Consider the following 15,809-nt stretch of genomic DNA (forward strand, 5'->3'; position numbering starts at 1 on the left):
AGGCAAGATATTTGAAGGCATGCTCACTCACAAACCTGAAGGTTGAGTACTAGCCTTGGTTGTGGTTTCTAGCTCAAACACTGCCATATGCTCTTGTCCTGTAGTCCCTCTGCTTCTTCACAGTTTGGTGTCTGGCTTCAAAGAAGAACACTGTAGAGCTCCAGGCTAAATCTGAACCAACTTTTATAACCATGTCTTGAAAATCACAGTGTCTTTTATGCTGTACTCAGGCAAAGCCAAATTCAAGAGGAGGGAACCTATACCTCATTCTCTTGGGAGAAATGTTGATATCCAATTCTAAGAAGCACATCATGCCATTTTTTGAAAATAGAGTCTGCTAAATATGGGGACAGGTACTATCAATTTTGCTGAGCATTGGTTTCTGGGATCTATTCCTACCTCCTGTATCTTTCTTAGTATTTTTTTATGATGTGTTGTATATTATAGATTTAAATTTTTAGTTAATTTGAAAAAGAGAGTGCTAACATGTGTGAGCAAGTGGGGGAGGGGCAGAGAGGGAGAGGGAGAATCCCAATCAGTCTCCATGCTGTCAGAGTGCAGAGCCTGACATGAGACTTGATCTCAGGACCCTGAGATCATGACCTGAGCTGACATCAAGAGTAGGACTCTTAATCGACTAAGCCACCTAGGAGCCCCCACATTACAGATTTAATATCTTGTTCGTTAGCTAGTTAAGGCTAATTCTTACCCTAAAAGGTAAGAGAAAGGCTCTTTTTCTTTTTTTCTTTTCTATTTTTTTGAATAGTCTTTAGGTAGGGAACAGATGATGTTACCAATTTTTTTGTAAGATTGGGTGTTGTTCCAGGATAAGTGTATCACAAAGGAAACTATAAAAAATATCTCAGGAGATACTGTATTTTAATTAGATTTTGAAACTCAGAATAATTTTTGCTTACTCTGTTAAGATGACCAGGATTAGTTAGTAGTTTGTGAAAATGCAGATGGAGTGAAATCAGATAATAATTTAAAGACAGGTTAGATTTATAATATAAAATATTTTCAAATCAAATTCAAGTTTAAGTTTTAAAATAGCTCTAGAGATCCTGCCTACCTTATCAGTGAGAATAAATAGTCGTCCTTAAGGGTGAAAATTAATGTAACGGTGACATGGTGATTTAACAGCAAAGGTAAGGTGATGATCCAAGTCTTCTAATTTCTATTTCCAGTCAACTAGAACTTCAGTATTTGTATCATATTTATGTTGCATATGATTATGCTTGAAGCTAAACTTGCAGAAATCTTGAATGATTATCTTATGCATTTTTGATCATAGTTTTCTTTTCAAATTTTAATAAAATTATAGTAAGAAAGTGATATATGTGTTGCATAATATATATGACATCATTTCATGTCCAAATTCCTGATATTAAATGGTATACTTACTTAACATGCAGTTAAGATGTTTCTCTAAACAAATGCAGGCCATTATGTTCATAAAGCTTTATTGAGTTCCTTGTTAATTGAAACCAGTAGCATTTGGCTTTCATTTTTGAAAATCAATTGAATAATGTCATCACATGAGGATTTTTTTTTAAATGTTTATTTATTATGAGATAGAGTACAAGCAGGGGAGGGGCAGAGAGAGGGAGACAGAGAATCCCAAGCTGGCTCCACACTGTCAGCACAGAGCCTGACACACGGCTCAAACTCACAAACTGTGAGATCATGACCTGAGCTGAAATCAAGAATTGGATGCTTAACCAACTGAGCCACCCAGGCACCCCACATAAAGATTTTTTTAATTGAAGTATAGTTGACATACAATATTATATTAAGTTCAGGTATTCAACCTAATGATTTGACAATTCTATACATTACAAAATGCCCAGCACAATAACTGTAGTTATCATCTATTTCCATACAAAGTCATTAAAATATTGACTGTATTCCATACGCTATAGTTCTCATCTCTGTGACTTATTAATTTTAAAACTGGAAGTCTCTACTTCTTAATCCACTTCACCTACCAACCCCCCACTGCCTCCTCTACTCCTCTGGCAACCATCGGTTTGTTCTCTGTATTTTAGTCATATAAATTTTAGGATTATTTTTTCTAGTTCTGTGAAAAATACTGTTGGTATTTTCATATGTATTTTGCATTGAATCTGTAGATTGCTTGGATAGTCTAGACATTTTAACCTAACACTATTCTTTCATCCCACGAGCCTGATACATCTTTCCATTTCTTTGTGTCATCTTCAGTTTCTTTTATCAGCGTCTCACAGTTTTCAGAGTACTATAGTTGCTGTAGGCATTCTGGTGTGTGGGGCTCACTACTCCCCCCCTGGCCCCCGCCCCATGGCAGAAGTTGCTTTGGAGGGTTGCCTGCTGGGTGGGGGTGTTGAGTGGTGTGGGTCAGCAGAGGAATTCTGCGGTGATCAAGCTGTGCCAGCAAGGTGGAGATATGCTACCAGAAGGAAAGTGTCAGAGGCAGCTCCCACAAAGAGCCAGCCAGGTAGGCTGAAGGAGAGCAAGAAAAATGGCCCCCATCAGAATGTCTATTCCTGGAGAAAGCTCCTCCAGATTCCTGATCCTCTAGCGCATGCCCTAAAGTTAGTCAATAATGTGATTTGTGTATATAACCCAGGTGCTCAAAAGCTGTTGCCTCTGTCCTGTGTCTTGAACTGAGTGACATAGTACAGTTCACTAAGAGCTGAGTCTAGGTTTCCCACAGCTCTCTGGCTATCCTATATGCAACTGATTTTACAAGTCAGACTTAATGAGGGCTCATCTTTCTATTTCAGATTGTCTGTTGCTCGATCCCCCCATTCTCAGGGAGGATCTCCATGCATATAAGACTAATCCTACTTTTGAATCACCACTGATGGGGTTGTGGTTGGGGGGGTTGGTTCCCAGATGCATCTCTGCCCCTCCTGCCCTTCTCAATGTGACCTTCTCTTTCTGTTTTTAGCTGTGGAATATCTATTGTGCGAGTCTTCAGGTTATTTTCAGATTGAGTTGCATTGTATGTCATTGTTGCCTCAGTGTGTCCATGGGAGGTGAGATCATGATCCTCCTAATCTGTCATCTTCCCCAGACTCCTATCACATGAAGATGTAAAAAAATATTTCTAACAATTTTGTAATTAGTCACTGGGTCCACGGGTTAAAATTTGTATTTAATGAGTTTTCAATGCACTTCAGTACAGTACCACTGAATTTTTTACTTTTAATGTAGAACAATTGCAACAAGGTGAAAAGGTGACTCATACCAGACAACACATTTCTACTTTTTAACCATAAAGTTAGTACGGGATGATAACAGGGATTTAGATTACAAAGACAACCTTTAGGAAATGACTCTCTTTCTTGACAGGCAGAACAGAAGATTGATAAAGTTTCCCAAGTTCCACTGCAGTGGAAGTCAACTTTCTTTAGAAAAAGTTTTTATCAATTAGTTATGGTCCTACACACTGGAAAAAGAAAGAGTTTTTTCTTGGTTATGAGAAAAATACATTTTTGGAGCCATAATGGAAAAATGTTGAGAAAATGGCCTATATTCAGGATGATCTTTTTTCCCCATTAATGCCTATTAATGTATTACAGCTCGTGACATGAGGACAAAAGTTTCCTTAAATAATCCTGTTATTGTCTAAATTTGCTACTGTAGAGGTTGAAATACATTCAAAGTAAATACCTTGAAGATAAAATGCTTTTATAGTATAAAAAAATTAAAGTTAAGATAAATCAAAGTCCTTCATTTAGAAACAATAAAACCGTAGTACAGAAATATTAAATACTTTACTATAGTCACTTTTGGTCAATCTGAGTAGGATGAGAGCTGGGTCTTCACAGGGAGGGAGCTACTGAATTATCCTTCCAGGAGATCATATTAACTATATACAAACAGATACAAAGAGTTTTGAGTATCAGTATTACCATTGAACTAAATTTATCCAATTAAATTTTGGAGACAAGAAAAGAATATACATTATAATCTCCCATATTTTTATTGTGACTTATTTTGCTTGAGAATACAGGGTATGAATCAAGACAAAAAGGGCATAACTTTACTAAACATAGAAATAATTGTATTTGAGCAATTTGGTAGGTGGAGGAGTCAGAGATAGGACTACTTTGGGAGGTTTCTCAAAAACTATGAAAAGTACTAAAAAGAGACTGAAAATATCAGAAACAAATTTTTTGTCAAAGAAAAAAGACGATTCTGTTCTGGGTAAGAAGAACAAAATGCACTCCACTGGAGAATTTTATTATTTATTTATTTTTGTAATGTTTATTCTTTTATTTTTTTTTTTTTGAGAGAGAGAGACAGAGTGTGAGTGGGGGAGGGGAAGAGAGAGAGAGAGAATGAGAATGAGAATCTGAAGCAGGCTCCAGGCTCTGAGCTGTCAGCACAGAGCCCAACATGGGGCTTGAACCCATGAACCGTGAGATCATGATCTGAGCCGAAGTCAGACACTTAACCGACTGAGCCACCAGGCACCCCTCCACTGGAGAATTTTAAAGGGACTGACATCCTTTCAGAAATATGAGGAGAAGAAAGATTTTATAAGGGCAAAGGGAGAAATGTCTGCGAAGAGAACTAAGTCATGGGCACACTGTGGGGAGGGATATATATGTGTGAAAAGAAAAAATCATCACTGGGCATTGATTATAAAGAAATGGAAAAAGACCCAAATATCATTAGTTTGGTCAATCAGTCTTATTTATGACTAGATGTATGAGAGTTTGTGTCCACGAACACAGGTAAATCAGAGAAAATTATGCATGGTTTGATCAAAATACTGTTTGAACATCAAGTTAAAAACAGGCTAACCTTGACAGAACATATCCAGGGCATTTAAGGAAGACATGTAACAAGAGGTAACTTGGGATTCACCTTTGATACTTTTAAAATATAGCACTTTATTTTCTAAATGTAACGTCGGAAGCATCAATATCCTGAATGTAAGCGATCCACCTAACTAAATATGTACTTATTTCAATGAATCTTTTATTTTACAAAGGAGTAGCAACCAATTGATTAAGCTGATTCTAGTGAATAATTTGTCATTATTTTGGTATTACAGTGATTCTTACCAGCGCTGGGTCAGATAAGATTCTAACCACTATATCATCTCTCCACCCTGTTGGAAAAGTGGCCTAGATTTTACTTTTGTGTTAAAGACTTATTTCATTTGTGGTACCATTGAAATATGTAATCCTTGTATGGCTAAAACTCCTGGGACTATTTGGAAAAATCTTTCTCAGATATGGCATAATCCATCATATGAATGTGTGTTTTGTATTTATAGATAAATATGCTACCTTTATAGCTGTAACAGGATTTGGTCATTCATATTGCATTCGTGAAAAGAAAAATTCCTTTTCTCATTGCATCTAACCCAACAGGAGTCTTGTATGTTTTACAGCATCCATGAAACTCTGGCCGGGTTAACTTCCTAGCTCACAACAGTTAGACTCAGCTTCTTCACGGTTCTTGACATGACTTTTCCAATTTCGTCCTTTGCTCCTCCCTCTATTCCAGTCTACATGACACTTAAGGTGTATTATTCATTCTTCGCAAATATAACTCACAATTCTATATCCTAATTTATAGATTGCTCTTCCATGAGTTTCCATTCAGGAGTATTCTATCCACATTCTTCCTGAAATATTTTTCTGCTCAAACCACTCATAAGGTGGAAATTTTGATGTTCACTGTGATTAATATATCTTTTAATTAAAAAAATTTTTTTAACGTTTATTCATTTTTCAGAGACAGAGCATGAGCAGGGAAGGGGCAGAGAGAGGGAGACACAGAATCTGAAACAGGCTCCAGGCTCTGAGTTGTCAGCACAGAGCCTGACGCAGGGCTCGAACTCACAAACTGTGAGATGCTGACCCGAGCCGAAGTTGGACCCTCAACCGACTGAGCCACCCAGGCGCCCCAGTATATCCTTTAATGTAAAAATAAGTTATTTACTTATTTTGAGAGGGAGAGAGAGAGCATGAGCAGGGGAGGGGCAAAAAGAGAGGGAGGAGAATCCCAAGCAGGCTCTGTGCTGTCAGCAAGAACCCAAAGCAGGACTCGATCAGTCTCACCATTTGTGAGATCATGACCTGAGCCGAAATCAAGAGGTGGATGCTTAACCGACTGAGCCACTCAGGTGCTGCACTAATATATCCTTTTATTCTAACTGTCTAGCACTGTCCCTGACCCAAAGTTTTCAACAAAAATGTAAAGAAATCAACACCAGTAATATTTCAAAGGATCCTCTAGGTGTTCTTTTAAAAGATTCTCTAAATAACCTCAACTACTTAAAGGGAAATTATGATCAAAAACAGGGAAGGATTTTATAGCTTTATTTTCCTTCTTATCATTGGAACTGTTTTCTTAATAGACGAAGACTCAAAGAGAAATAAGTGCCAGCAATCAAACAACAATCCCAGAACAGCAGGGGTTTGAATACTTGGTTTGAATAAGCAGACATTCTACATTGCTCTGGCATAGATTTAAGAGTTGCCTCTGGGAAAAATGGCAAGTCAACACACAAACACTAAGGCAGTCACCCAGGGATGTATGTGGGAGACAAAGACATCAATAGAATCAACCCTCTGAAACCGATGACAAGCTTTGACTGCTATATCTTTCATTGAATTACTAAAAATAGTGCTGAGAGTGGAGTCTTTATTTGCATTTTTGATGGATATATTATATCTCTCATAATAGACCCATTAAATGTAGTTTAGCATTGAGAAGCTCTTGGCCTAGAGATGCTGCTTAAATTACACAGACAACATCAAATGAATTACCTTAAAAAGGAATCCATTATTAACTGAAAAACAATATACATATTATACCTTCAAAAATACAGTTGTTCTTCAAAGAACAGAATAGTTTAGAGCTATTTTATTATATTCTTAAAGTGGCATTAGAGTTGCATTCAGTTATTCCATAATCATTTATTGCATTCCAACTATGTTTCATTAAGTGTGCTATGTTAATTTTCTAATGCTGCTATAACAAATTACCACAAACTTTGTGGCATAAAACAATACCTGTGTATTATCTCATAGTTCTTTAGGTCAAAAGTCCAAGCAGTCTCAACTGGGTTCTATACTGAGGGTCTCAGAGGCTGAAATCAAGGTAACAGCTGGGCTGAGCACTTATTTGTAGGTTATGTGGAAAAATCCACATCCAAGTTCCTTCAAGTTGTTGGCAGTATTGACTGGAATCCTTTTCATTCTTTGAACCTTTCTGACTCTCTCTTCTACAAATGAGAGAAAACTCTCTACTTCTAAAGGGTTCATAGGATTAGAGCGGACCCATATAGATAATCTTCCTTTTGATTAACCTGAAATCAACTAATTATCAACCTTAATTCTTCTTCCATATAGTGTAATATAATCAAGAAAATGGCATTAGATCCTTTTTATAGATTCTACCCACCCTCAAGATGGTAGAGATCATACAAGGCTAAAGTGTCACTTGGGCCATTCTTAGAATTTTGCCTACCACATGTGCTAAGTTCTGGGAATGAAATAAGTGAAACTGACTCAGTTCCCACTTACACAAATCTTAAACTTCAGTGGAGGGGATATACAATAAAGGATGAGCTGTATAAGCAGGCATAATATACATATTAGTATATAAATGGAACCCCCAACCCGATCTTGTAAGCTGTGTCCTGGAGGAAATACTAGGATTTATTCAGTAAAAGAAGACTGTGGAGTGGTGTTCAAAGCAAAAGGAATAATATGACAAAGCATGCCTCTAAAGAAATTCAACTTAAGCATGGATAACATAGTTTTCAATGTTTGCAGAAGAGAGGATGGTCACAGATGGCTAGCATTGGGAGAGAGGAGAGCAATGGGAAAGTATTTAAGTTTTAAATCAAAGGTATTACCTGATCAAATGTGTGTTTTAAAGGTCACCCTGGCTGCAGTATCCAAAGCAGCTCTTAGAGGGCTGATATTTGAAGAAGTGGGACCAGTTTCAAAACCATGACATATAATCTGGGTGAGATGATTGTTACTGGGACCATGGTTGTGACATGAAGGTATATGTCTATAATTGGATATATTGAGGGTATTTGTCAGGTGGATCCAGAGTTGGTAGTTAAATAGATATAGGTGTGAAAGAGAAATGAAGTCAAGAATGATGCCTAGGTTTCTTGCTTGAGCCACTGGGAGATGAAAAGCTGTGTCTGTAATAGGGAGGTTGGAAAAAAAAAACAAACATCGGAAAGAGATGAGTAGCTCAATATTGAACATGAAAATTTTGAAATCCTTTTAAGACAGCAAAGTGTAAAAACTTATTATGCAGTTGGGTGTATTAGTCTAGGTTTCAGGTGAAAGATCTAGGCTGGAGATACGTAAGTGACAAACTTCAGTACATAAGGTTAATTAAAGTCACTAGAGTGAAAGCTGTCTCCGAGAGAGGGTATGTGGCATGAGAAGAGAAGATCTAAGGCATTATCCCCAAGTCCACTAACACTTAAGAAGTGGCTCAAGAAAGAGAATAACATAAAAGATACAAAAAAGAACCAGGACACTTGCTGTTATGCAAGACAAGGACATGAAAATTTCGAAGTTTTCAAGTTTGGAGGGAATAGCCAACTTTTTCAAGTTCTGTAGGGAAGTCATGGAAAAGAAGAATCATAAATGGAATGGGTATAGTAACAAGGGACTCACTGGTGATTTTGTAAAAGTATGATTCAGTGGTGCAACGTAAATGCAATCCACATGGAAGTAGGTTTAGGAATAACTATCAGCCTCAAGTGGTTGCTAAAGGCAATGCTAGAATCAAATGAATATATGTGTGTAGTCTTGATAAATGCAAAGCACTAGCTGTCTACTGAAAGATTACTGATGACCATTCTTAAAACCCCAAGTTTATAAGATAATGTCCAATTCTCCCCCTTGGGTTATCTCACTCTTTCTTGCTCCATAGCAGATTCAGGTAGATATCCTGGGATTCATGGAATGGCAACCTTGAGAGGAATGTAAGACTAGAATGTAGACTCATTACACAAGCACTTTAAGGCAAACTGCAATCAGTTATGCCAAGGAAGACTGTATATTAGAGCCAACTGTGTATCTGTCCCCAGACCTATATTGTTCAGAAGTTCCCTAGGATGTTAAAAAACAACAACAAAAACAAGCAAACAAATAAAACAAGCCAGTTGTCTCTAGGTATAAATATTTTCCATGCCTTTTAGTAAGCAGTAACACCTGAATATAGGATTCTTCAAAAATGATGAGGATGGATCTAAGAAAAAAAGTAGTATTAAAATCTTCCTAAAGTCTTTTAAGGAAAAGGTAGCAGTCGGTCATTGTCCCAGAATTTCTGGATTCAGTCATTAGCTGGAGAATGGAGGTGGTCCCTGAGAGAAAAAAAAACAAGGAGAATGAGTAAGTTTTTGATGGGATGAAAGAAAGGCAGAAATAATTTCATTTGTAGATATCCTACATACTTTAGATGGCTTTATCCAGTAAGCAGTTGGGTATACATACCTGGAATTTGTGGATTTTGTCACAGCTAGAGACAGATATTTGGAAGTTGTTAATTTATAGGTGGGAGATGACTTCACCTAATTAAAGCATCAGGTTTAGGAAAGAATGGAAACCTGGACACATCCAGCATTCAAGGGCCAGGTGCAGTAGCAGATCTAGTGAGGGAGACAGAGACTGAGGATGCAGAGTATAATTTAAGGGGAAAGAATCAGTAGAAAGGGACATAGAAAGTCTCAGGAGAGACAAATCACTGGAAAGTAAAGTGGAGGAAAATTAACAAGTGAGCAGGATTGAGAGTATCACGGACAGGGTAGCATTGAACAGATTGTACTTTCAAAGACTGGAGGAAAGGAACCAGTGAAATATCAGCAAATAACAACTTGTGTCACAGAGCAGTTGGTGGCTTTCATGCCCGGTGGCTTCAGATTTCTAAAACAACGAGTAAATGTGACCGTCTCTGGAAAAGGGAAGAAGGGGGAAATGTGGAGAAAAGTAGCAGATCTGAACAATGAGAAAAATGCAGAGCCGACCAGTTGCAAGAGAAAACACTGCTGATCCATACATTAGAAACCATACATTCACAGATTCATACTGTTTTCCAGTGGTACTCAGCCACTGGATATAGGAGCATACATGGGGCTATTTGCTGGGGAGGGTGTGAAAGTAAAGAGAAGAAGGCTTGAAGGTACTAATAGTCAAGTTGATCTGCTGTACGGTTCCAACTCTGTACGAAAGGAAATGAGGTACAAAGGTCTGACATATTGGGAAAATTGGAGGACTACTGAGATTGGAATTATGAATTTTGAAATCTATACACAGGTATAGCAATAATAAATACATACTAGGTATTGTCCGGAAGAGAAATATTAGTTATTGAGATGAATAGATTTTTGAGATGACGCAGTTCTTATATAAACTAGAAGTCAGTGGAGTGAGTTGGATTTGAGAAGCAAGGGAGAGGAAAATTTATTTATTCGAGATATTAATTGTACAACCTCCATGCTTCATGCGTTGTACCAGCTGCTGGAAATATAGAAATGAATAAGCCTCACTGCTTGCTCTCAGAACAGTCTACTAGAGTGATTGATGTTTCCAGGTTAAGAAACAATGTGGTTGAGAGAACAGCAATTTTAAAAGGCAGTACCAAAAATTAGAATTAGTGACCATTTAATATGAGTAGCTGATATAACAAGCTAAGTGGCAATATTAACTAGACAAGCCAGATAGATGAATCTCTAATTGTGAAGAAAAGTCAGTGTTGAATAAAAAAGACAGAGGCGGAATATAATGGAGAACATGTAGAGGGAGATGAGAGGAGAGTGGGTTCTATACTCTGACCAACTCCAGGATTGAAGGGTACGTGGAAGAAGAAAGGAGCTTTAAAGACAGTTGAGACAAGATCAGATACATCCCTTCTGAGAAAAATGAAGAAGAGGTTTCCAAGAGAAAAATAGTCAGTATAGCCTGATAAGTCAGAGATCTAGACGAGAGGCCAGAATTGCTTGAATCGATTTGGGAAATAGACAAGCCTCAGTGATTTTAGCAGGTGCAATCTCAGGAGGTGAGGTGGCATACATTCCTATGGGTAGAGGAATACACAAAACACTTAGGAAACATGTACCATCAGTGACAACTAACAACTCTCAGGGCTATGATTATAAGATATAGGCTGTATCATTGGTCTTTCAGGTGAAAAGGAAAATATGTACATTTACTGGAGAAAGTTCTAATAAGTATAGGGTATATGTAAGATGTAAAAAAAAAAAAAATCAACCAAAAGCTAAACTCAAGAAACTGGAATGTAGTAAGAATAGAAGCTACTGCCTCTTTCTGTGTGTATGTGTGGGGTGGGGGAGAGGGGGAGCGAGGGATATATTACCCAGGGGAATAAGGAAAGCTAAAAAAAATAATAGTTTCATCATATGGTAATGAAAAATCCTTAATATTTAAAGCTAAATCCAATTCTCGACAAACCTCAAAATGATATATGTGGGTATATGTGTCCTTAAGGAGTAAAATGATATGCTTTTGAAAATAAAGTAATAGATTATTCTGACATGGACAAGTAATTCGACATATCACTGCCTTCACATTTTAAAGATGTTATGGAATGTAAAGATCTTTTAAATTTAACAAATGACTTCTGATTTCCAGAAGAAAGGCCATCCTCCAGGGCTTGGGGAAGGGAACATATGTTTTAGAGTGCCGTTGCATTTTCAACATAATTAGTTGTCTAAGTATGTTTCCAAATGAAGCTAATGGATTTCCATGTACAATTAACTATGATTTATGTAAGAGTATTTCAGTTTGAATTATTTTCTATCAATTTTCTTATAACCATTCCTTTCTATAAATTTGATAATTATTTATGGACAAGTTTCATTTTGAGTAAATTAAACTCAATTTCCCTGATATAGCATATATCAAACAGCAATTAAAAGAGGTGGCTGCAGATAATGCAGCTTTACTTATTTTTTTTCCCAAAGGGAAAGAGTTGAGCAGTTAGTCATATAATTTCTTTCAGTTCTATTTTAAAGAAATTAAAAATGAATGAGATCTTTAAAAAATATTTTAAGATTTTAAAAAGTGAATACATCTTGTCTTATTCTGTAACAACTTCATGTTTGATTGACCTTGGTTTTATTTATTTTGCTACTTAAGGGAGAACATATACATGTATTTTCTTTGAGTTTTTGTTGAAGCGAATGTGGAGATTAGAGAATAATAAATATATAATTCACTTTAGGATTATTTCCTAAAAAGAGAATGTGCTTATAAAGTGCATAAAAAATAAAACTTGGTTAAAAAATCAGCCAGCTCTATGTGATTTTAAAAACAGATTAGGTATCACATATATGGCATACTAAACCAAAGCCATCTGAAGTAATATATGAAATAATTAAATGGTGTTCAAAGAATTTCAACTCTTAATGTGTGTTGGAAATGTTCCATAAATATTGCAGTGATATGTATCAATGTTATATAGAAAATATCTATATTTAAAAGTTATTCAATGATTTTTCAGAGAAAAAAAATTGATGTGATCTTGACAGGCATAGAGTTGGTAAAATTGGCAAAATGAGCCTAAAGAAAATTACTTTACCATTAGATTTTGTTGATTTTATCATTTTACTTTGATACAAGAATTGCTCATTCAAAATGCCTTTACAAATTATTTTTTAAATGGATAAGTCAGTATATAGAATTAATCTATATTAATGCTCGTTTTATCCTGGTGATAGAACTTCAGTAGATTGTTATTTCATGGTATGAAAGAGAAGCACCCTTTAGTGATAGAGCCGATACAATTATATCCCAAGTAAGGCTAGTACTATTGGATAATGCACGAGTGCCTCCTGGGATGGCTAATAACCTGTAAGAATCCAGAGTTGCAAAGTCAGATGATGTGTTGTGTAACTTACTTCATTCATCCAGATATTCTGAGGCAGTTCTGGTAAGTCTCAGGTAGAGTGCAGGCTCTGGACTCTTTCCAAACAATTTTATGGGAGCTCAGTTTTTCTACTAATAAATATGTTCCCAAAGATTCTCATCAATCCAAAGATATTAAAAAATGTGATGTTCAAGTCTTCTTAAAGTGAAAAAGGCAGACATATTTCAAAAGCGAAATAAAAATAATAAAAATGGTTATCATTAAGAAAAAAGGGGGGGGGGGCAGGTGAGGTCCCAATAATACTTATGGTGCTATAGGGTTGAGAAAGGGTTCCTTGCTCCTTTAGTCCGCAGATACTGCACTATGGGTTCCTTACTTGTTTCTAGTCCTCTTGTGTCATTGAGTCACATGGATCATTAAACCCACTCTCAACTTCTAGGTAGTCTCGTAGTCAAATAGAGTATGGAAAACCCATATTATTTACACCTTATGTTTAAATGTGAATACAGGGGCACCTGGGTGGTTCAGTCGGTTAAGCATCCAACTCACAATTTCAGCTCATGTCATGATCTCAGTATTGTGGGTTCAAGCCCACATTGAGCTCCACACTGAGCAGGGAACCTGCTTGGGATTCTCTCTCTCTTTCTCTCTGCCCCTCCCCTGGTTCATGTGCACTCTCTCTTTTTTCTCTCTCAAACAAATAAACATTAAAATGTGATCATAAATATAAATATATATGTTAAACAAGAATACATGGCATTATGTCTTGTGCATTTGTTAAAACTCGAAACCTACAGTTCTAACCTTTCTGCTTAGACAATAAGCATCATATAATGCAGTGAATACATTAAAGATAGAAGAGAACTAGAACAATTATAAAAGAGTTCTAAAAGTACAGTTGAACAGGGCAAAATGTCATCAGTTTATGGTATTTCATGAATACTGAAAATCAAGAATAGTAATCAGCCAAGCAATGGAATTCTGACTTTAGTTTACATTTTGAGGATAAACTTCATTATGGATACGCTGAGTAAAACAAAAGCAATTATTTAGCAAATGTTTTTATAATCAAACTGTTAATACTATAAAAATCATATGTATACTTCAATGTTATTATACATTAATCATAGTCTAATTAATTAAAAACCAAGGCCCCAAAGACCTGTATTTCAACCCCTTAAAAAAGAAAATCTTAAGTATAGTTTATTGTTATTATACATTAATCACAGTCTAATATATTAAAATCAAGAGCAGAATGATCTGTATGTCAAAACTTTAATAAAAGGAAAGTATGACTAATTTTCCTTGGGACAAAGCAACTTGGATGTTGTTCAGAGAACTTTGGAAGTCAAACACATTTTCCCTTAATTTGCATTGACAGTGGATCTTGAAAGACTGGGAACTTGAAAGAAGAGAGATGGGGAGGGGCTCGTGTATTCACTGGGTTCCTATCTCTCACCCCACTCCAGCCACAGAAGCAGAGTTGGACTATTTCAGTTTTCGGTTTTACTTAGGCATACTGATGAAGTAAAGATAAACTTCTGTTTGGAAGCAGCAAGAGCTGGTTAATGTACTAATTTTTTTTTTTAATGTTTATCCATTTTTGAGAGACAGAGACAGAGCTCAAGCAGAGATAGGACAGAGAGACACACAGAATTAGAAGCAGGGTCCAGGCTCTGAGCGATCAGCACAAAGCCTGACGAAGAGCTTGAATTCATGAGCCATGAGATCATGACCTGGGCTGAAGTTGAATGCTTAATCAACTGAGCCACCCAGGAGCCCCCAAGCTGGTCGATGTTCTAACCCACTGGGTGATAGAACATGTAAAACTGACCCCCTGAGTACAGAAACAAGGCTAACGCACAGATTATACAATGTATCAGAGCTGGGTGACATCACCATGTCTTATGTTTAAGAGCTTAATCCCTGGGTTGAGGATCCAGAGAATCTCTGTGTCTTTAGGACTCTTCTCTAAGTCTTAGTTTTTGTTCTTAATGTGGAAAAGCAAGACGTTATTGTGGGGGGATAAAGTGAGATGAGGAAGGTAAAGCTTTTAGCTGGTTCCTAGCATAGAGGTAGTCCTCCAGAAAAGTTATCAATGATCTTTATTATGAGAAATATTGAACCTTGGGTATCTACTCTTTTTGTTCCAAGTTTACAAAAAACAGCATTAATTACGATTTCTAATAGAAATGTGTGCATGTGCTAATATATCCCATATTAACGTTCATCTCGTTGACTCAAGTCAGTGTCCATTCTTTTCCTGGTCCTCCCTGAAACAATAAACTGGAAGTGTCCCTTCATGGCAGGCAGGATTCAAAATAGCTTTCTGCTATTCTACTTTTGAGTGCCAAAGCACCACAAGCCTGATAGATTTCTTTGGGTTCTGCCATGCATTACAAATCAGTTAACTGACTCATTCCCTTGGTGAAATGGGATGAGCAATCTGGCCCAGGTCTACCCAGCACAGCTGTGTAGGTATCTGGCTTCATGTGGGAGCTTGATCTATTTCCTCCATGTCCCCCCTCCTAAAATTTTCATTAGGATAATGTGTGTAAAAGGTAGGACCCTATCTCTTCAACAGAGAAATAACCACCAAAATAATTGTAGTGCCATGTGGGATGAGAATCAGATGGATTATTTATATGGCAGTCAAGATTTCTATTATAATAAAGAATATGTAGCATAATAAGTTCTGCATTTGCCACAATCAACACTAGACATTTAAAAATGTGTAAGTGTAGTCAATAATAAAAGCCTCTGCTTCCATGTTCCTTATAGATGAGTTAACAAGTGTCATTAAAGACTGATTTGAGTTTCAGATATTTCATGCTCAACATGGAATTACCAATACTTTGGAGTTGCTGTGATATTAGCAAAAGATCAGGTAACAGGAAAGAAAGAATATGTGTATATATCCATGAACCTTAAATGGATCC

This window comes from Lynx rufus, unplaced genomic scaffold, assembly GCF_022079265.1.
Source record: "Lynx rufus isolate CCGP_SWC_20201006 ecotype Redwood Valley unplaced genomic scaffold, mLynRuf1.p SCAF_1, whole genome shotgun sequence".
NCBI lineage: Eukaryota > Metazoa > Chordata > Mammalia > Carnivora > Felidae > Lynx > Lynx rufus.